Here is a 6,577-nt window from a genome sequence, read left to right as displayed (position 1 = left end):
CCAGACAGCCCAAACCAAAACACCAAAACAAAAAAAACAAAAAACAACCCAACCAGGACGGGCGGCGGGGGAAACAGGATGGAGGGCTCGAAACAAAACCAAACAAGGAGCCAGAAACAAACAAAAAAAAAGAACAAACAATGGAGCCCGGAAAGCAACAGAACAAAAAAACAGGCTCACGACAGGCGCAGGCGGCCAGGAAAAACAGTTCACAAAAAGTTCAGGGGGCCGACCCGGAGGCTGACAGCACAACAGTCCAAACCCGGGCAGTTCAGGGGGGCGGCCCGGAGGCTGACGGCCCAAGAGCCCAGAAAACAGTTCAGGGGGCCGGGCAGGCAGGAGACACCGGCGGCGACGGAGTAGGTCAGGAGGCCGACCGGGCGGGAGGCACCGGCGTAGTTCAGGGGGCCGTCCATGACGGCGGCGTAGTTCAGGGGGCCGTCCATGATGGCGGCGTAGTTCAGAGGGCTGTCCATGACGGCAACGACGTCCAGTCATCGGCCGGACAGGACAGGCAGGCCGGACAGGATGTGCAGGACGAGCAGGCCGGACAGGACGAGCAGGCCGGGCAGGACAGGCAGGCCGGACAGGACGAGCAGGCCGGGCAGGACATGCAGGCCGGACAGGACGTGCAGGCCGGACAGGATGTGCAGGACGAGCAGGCCGGACAGGACGAGCAGGCCGGACAGGACGAGCAGGAACAGACAGCATGGAGACCTCAGGAGCAGACGAAGCTGAACACTCGGAGACTGGACCAGGGGAAGCTGAACACTCGGAGACTGGACCAGGCGGAGCTGCAGAGGCTGAATCCAGACCAGGGGGAGCTGCAGAGGCTGAGGCCGGACCAGGCGGAGCTGCAGAGGCTGAGGCCGGACCAGGCGGAGCTGCAGACTCGGAGGCCGAAGCTGGACCAGGCGGAGGCGAAGCAGGAACAGAGGCCGAGGCTGAAGCCGGACCAGGCGAAGCACAGGCTGAGGCTGAAGCTGGACCAGGCGGAGACGAAGCAGAAGCAGAAGCCGAAGCTGAAGCCGGACAAGGCGAAGCAGAAGCCGAGGCAGAGGCTGGACCAGGCGTAGCAGAGGCAGAGGCTGGACCAGGCGTAGCAGAGGCAGAGGCTGGACCAGGCGTAGCAGAGGCAGAGGCTAATGGCGGCTGAACAGGCTCCTCGGGCCCTCCAGCTGACGTGGCAGAAGGCTGAACAGGCTCCTCGGGCCCTCCAGCTGACGTGGCAGAAGGCTGAACGGGCTCCTCGGGCCCTCCAGCTGACGTGGCAGAAGGCTGAACGGGCTCCTCGGGCCCTCCAGCTGACGTGGCGTGAGGCTGAACGGGCTCCTCGGGCCCTTCAGCTGACGAGGCGTGAGGCTGAATGGGCTCCTCGGGCCCTTCAGCTGACGAGGCGTGAGGCTGAATGGGCTCCTCGGGCCCTCCAGCGGAGACAGGTGGCTGAAGCGATTCCTCGGACCCTCCAGCGGAGACAGGTGGCTGAAGCGATTCCTCGGACCCTCCAGCGGAGACAGGTGGCTGAAGCGATTCCTCGGACCCTCCAGCGGAGACAAGTGGCTGAAGCGGTTCCTCGGACCCTCCAGCAGAGACAGGTGGCTGAAGCGATTCCTCGGACCCTCCAGCGGAGACAGGTGGCTGAAGCGATTCCTCGGACCCTCCAGCGGAGACAGGTGGCTGAAGCGGTTCCTCGGACCCTCCAGCGGAGACAGGAAGCTGAACGGATGACCGAGGAGAGGAGCGACGGTGGCGTCGCTTCCTTTTAGATGAGGGAACAGGAACCGGTGGAGAAACGGAGACCTCCTCCTCATCCTCCGACCACACAGCTGCCAGGAAAAAGGCAGGCGAACGGACAGGCGAACAAGGTCCCAGCTGGCGTGAGGAAGGGGAGGAAGCCTGCAGTGGCGATGAAGCAGAGTGTGCGTTGTCCTGCGGCAGCGGTGGGGAAGATGTAGTGAGGGAGAGAGCAAGCTCACTAGCCCTGACTTGCTCTCTCCAGGCAGTAATGGTGTTGTCCAACTTAGTGTCCTTAGCAAACTGGCTAAGCCGGGGGTTAAAGCGAATGATGGCCTCCACCGCACTCAGCCCCACTGCCATGGTCCTCAAATCAGGGGACTGGGTGATGCGGTCAAGCAGGCTCACCATCCGCTCCATCTCAGTGTTGTACTCCGAGGAAAAAGAGTCTGCGGGGTCCATGTTCTGGTCGCGATCTTCTGTTAGGTGTGGCTGTGTGCGGAAAGGGATAGGACCCAAGGTGCAGACTCAGGAGACAGAACTTAAACCAAAACAGCTTTAATGCTGAACGCAAACATAACATAACTGGAACAAAACTCAAAATAAACTAACACCGGTGGATGGGCAAAACACACAGCAAAATAAACGGTAGATCGCGACACAGACACAGAGAAACACAGGGCTTAAATACACAGAAGGAGCAATCAGGGAATGAATAACAGGAGGGAAACACAGCTGGGGCAAATCGGAACTGACGAGACACAAGGAAGCGTAAACTGAACACACTGAGATAAGACAGAGACCTTCTAAGTAAAACAGGAAACGCATAACACAGACTCACATGCAGGCACTACAGAGGGAACAGAGACGTGGGACCAGGGCAGACACAAACACTGACTGAACACGGGGATATAGGAACTAAGGATACACAGAGACGCGAACTAGACAAGGGGATACAGGTGATAGGGGAGACAGAGCAACTAAAGAAGACAGAGACATAAACCATAAGACAGAACTCAAAGAAACCAAAGACTAAAAAGTATAAATAATATAATAAACTCAAATACCCTGGGTCAACGACCCAGGCATCCTAACAGGAAGGGGTTGTGGCTGAGGACCTTTGGGGGGCAGTGTTGTGTGTTGCACCATGCAGCACGGTGGTAGTCCCTTTGGTGGCTCGTTTATCTCTTTTCATGCTGCTCCTGTCTCTCGAGCTCTCCTCTACCTTCTCTGTGTGACCTCCGCCCTCTTGAATGACCAGCTCATACTCCAGCCACTCTGCAAAGTCTCTCAATGATGGTATTCCATCTTTCTGTGGGTAAAGGTAACGGCGGAAAGCAGCACGTAGGTCTTGGGGTAGCTTTCGTGTCAGTCTAGCAACATGAGACCCGCATTGCAGCTCTATGTGTCCATCTTCCCCAAGTTGCTCTAACATGCCGACCAGAGCACGGACTCTCAGTGCAAACCTTCTGAATCCAGTTGTGTCACCTGGGCGGATGCTGGGCTCATCCATAAGCTCTGCTATCCTCTGCAGTGACAGCTGGTGCGGCTGACCGTAATGTTTAATGAGCGAGGCCATCGTGTCAGAGTAGGGGTGAGGTGAGTTACTGTAGGAGTCAGCAATTAAAAGAGCTTTCTCAAATTTAAGGTGGTCACATAAGACCTGATATTTGAACCTCTCCGTTGCATCAAAGGGGAGAATATTGTCTAGGGCAAGCCTTAATCTAGCAAACTGCCTGGGATCACCCTGCGTGAACTCTGGGATGGAGGGCGATGGTCCTCTGTAGGTCTTCTCCTTTACACCTATGGCTGTAGTGGGAGCCAACACTTGTTCTGGGGGGAGCATGTTCGCGTCGAAACTAGGTCCAGCTAGTGATTGAGATAAGGGAGTGGACTGTGGTGCACGAGGCTGAAACTCAGGAGCTTCAGTGGCTGAGGGATGCTGTAACTGTAGCTCTTGTAAGCGTTGGCTAAGCTTTTGTGCAACGGCTGGTAGCGGTGGAGGTGGAACAGACTGTACCTCTGGTAGATCAGGATGATCTCTCGGGAGAAAAACTGGAGGTGGTGGTACTGGCCATTCTTCAGCTGCATCCTGTGTGTAGGATATATTGTGCTGCTCTGGTCTCAGGGGAAACGGCTGTGTAGTTAGAGGTGTGGAGATCCAAGTGTTATCAGCTGAAATGTAGCCCCCTGGTTGCTGGGCAGAATGATTTGTTATGATGATTTCTGATATGAGGTTCAGTTCTACGGTGGTGAACACAGGGTGTGCACAGGTCAAGTGCCAGTATGACCCTCCAGAAAATAACGAGGACAGGGGATGATCGTTCAGCTCTTTAATGGCAGATTTAGCGTGGGTGTGGGTATGTGTGTGTGGTTCAGTCTTATGGACGCACACTCTCATTGAACCCACATAAACTGCTCCCGAGCATAACTTGTGATTCACACTGCCTTCATGAACACCATTTTCCATCCTAGTCAAAACATTACTCACAAAACGGCCGCGCCCTCTAGTGGCGAGGCAGAAAACTGCATCACAGTCCTGCCTTCAGAACATATGGAGTTAAACATGAATCATTGTTTCAACAATATATTTATTGTTGTCATAAACAGACAAGAAGACAACAACAAACTGCTCCTCCCATTCAACACATGTCAGTCCATATCCCAGCAAACTAAATCATCTCCATTTACACATCAAATAGAAACATAAGATAAGATAAGATAAGATAAGATAACTCTTTATTGTCATTGCACAGTCATACATAGTACAGTAGTACAATGAAATTGAATCACTTGTAATGATTAGAAACTTGATAGAATTTCAAATCTAGTTTGGGGAGTCATTCAGTGAGAAACAGTGAAATGATTTTCCATGTGAAAAGGTGGACAGCAGAAACAGAAAGAAACAGTGAAACTAAAAGAGAAACAAAGAGCTTTGGAACAACGAGGCAGCAGGAGGACAGCTGCAGTTTAACAGCTTCAACTCACTGACAGGAAACAACATTAGAAACATCATCATCCTCAACTCATCTGCTGCACTGACACTGACACCTTCAACGGACACACCTTCACTTTACCAACAGTGCGAATGTATGGAAACAACCTGTGAGTGAAAGTGTGTGTGAAGGTGTGTATGTGTGTGTTAGTATCAGGATCAGAGAACGACAGCTTTCCTCTGTTCCAGTCCAGATTCACTCTGATCCTCTGGAGCTTCTTCTGAACTGAGAGAGCAGTTGATGGAGCTAATGGAGAGTGTGCTGAGTATTTATCTTGATAGAACCGTATTCTCCATAATCCAGACAGTGTGCGTTCCTTCCTCTGCCATGACTCTGCTAACACACCCAGAACCCACCATGTACTGTCTCCAACATCAACATCCCAGCTGTGAGTCCCTGAGTTAAAGCCCTCAGAGCCCAGGACAGAGTAGGAATAATGAATCCTCTCTGGATTATCAGGAAGCTGCTGTCTCTCTCCTCCTCGTCTCACACTGGTCAGATCTTCAGACAGGATGAGGTCTGGGTTTGCAGTGTTTGGGTCCAGAATGAGAGGAGTGTAGGAGACCATGTCCTTCATGTTGTTCCAGATGTTGAAGGTCAGGTTGCCCAGGTGTTTGGCCTGGTCTGTCAGAGCTCCTGAGGGCAGCTGTGGATCATCCAGCAGGGGCAGCGCTGGACTCTTTCCACTGCAGCCTTGTAGTTGTGCAGGAATGAGACGTCTTCAGCTCTCAGCTCCTCCTCTGTGGCTCTGACTGTGTCTGAAAGAGCTGCTATCTCTCTGCTCAGAGCCTCCATCTTCTCCTTCATCATCCCACTCTTCTGCTCCTCTTCCTCCCTCAGTGCAGCCAGCCTGGCCTCCTCCTCCTCTGCTAGAAACTGCTGAAGCTTCTTAAACTGCTCCTTAATCTGCCTCTCTGTGTGTCGGGCCTGGACCTTAATGTGTTCTGCTGTTTGATCAAACTTCACTTGAACTTCTTCACAAACCTTTAACTTCTTCTTTAAGGGCTCCAGAGTTTCCTGAAGTTCCTTTTTGTGTTGTTGTGCAGCTTCATCGATGGGTCTGAATCTGTGATTGGTGTGTTTTTTTGAGTCTCTGCAGACGAGACACACTGGCTGCTGATGGTCCAGACAGAAGAGTTTGAGTTTCTCAGAGTGCAGACTGCAGAGAGCCTCTGAAGCTCTCTGATCTCTCTCCTGTAAGAACGACTCACACAGGTTCCTTAAAGCTCGGTTTAAAGGTGGATCATAAACTGATCTTTTCTTACAAACTGGACACTCGTGTGTTGGTCTCTCTCTCCACCATCTCTTCAGACAGTCTTTACAGAAGCTGTGGCTACATGACAGAAGAACAGGATCTCTGAAGACCTCCTGACAGACCGGACAGCAGAGATCCTCCTCTGATCTGGAAGCCATTGAGTCTGTGAGTGAAGCTGAAAACAGCAGACAGGAAGTACAGTCAGTCCTGGCTCCCCTCCCTCCTCTACCACCTTCACTGAAACTTCCTTTGAGTCATGTTTTTGCTCAAACTCACATTCAGTGTGTGGAGCGTCAGCAGCTTGAAGCAGCAGTGTTGGAGTTTTCCACTTTTCTCTCCTGTAGCTGGACTCACTCAGAGGAAGCTGCTAGTTTGGTCTGAGCTCAGTCTGATCGTCTGTGCGTCTCTCTTTTCTGAGGATGAAGAACTTCCTGTTTCCTGGTTTTGTTGCATGTAAGTGATGTGAGGGGAGGAGAACAATGTTGCTTTACCTGTAGCCTAGGTGTGCTTCATTCCAGAGTTAGACTTTCATCCTGCCAGCAGCTCAAAAGCTATAAAACAGGTTTTCCTCCATTCCAGCTGCATATGTCAC

General features: G+C 52.4%; 1 pseudogene; it reads right to left on the bottom strand.

Moving 5' to 3' along the window:
* Nucleotides 1-4,736: 4,736 nt before the first annotated feature.
* Nucleotides 4,737-6,164, bottom strand: LOC113019747 (nuclear factor 7, ovary-like; annotated as a pseudogene).
* Nucleotides 6,165-6,577: the final 413 nt, after the last annotated feature.

The sequence above is a fragment of the Astatotilapia calliptera genome, chromosome 3, assembly GCF_900246225.1.
Source record: "Astatotilapia calliptera chromosome 3, fAstCal1.2, whole genome shotgun sequence".
Lineage (NCBI taxonomy): Eukaryota > Metazoa > Chordata > Actinopteri > Cichliformes > Cichlidae > Astatotilapia > Astatotilapia calliptera.
Note: the sequence above shows the minus strand (reverse complement) of the source record. Positions and strands in the feature narration are given on the sequence as shown.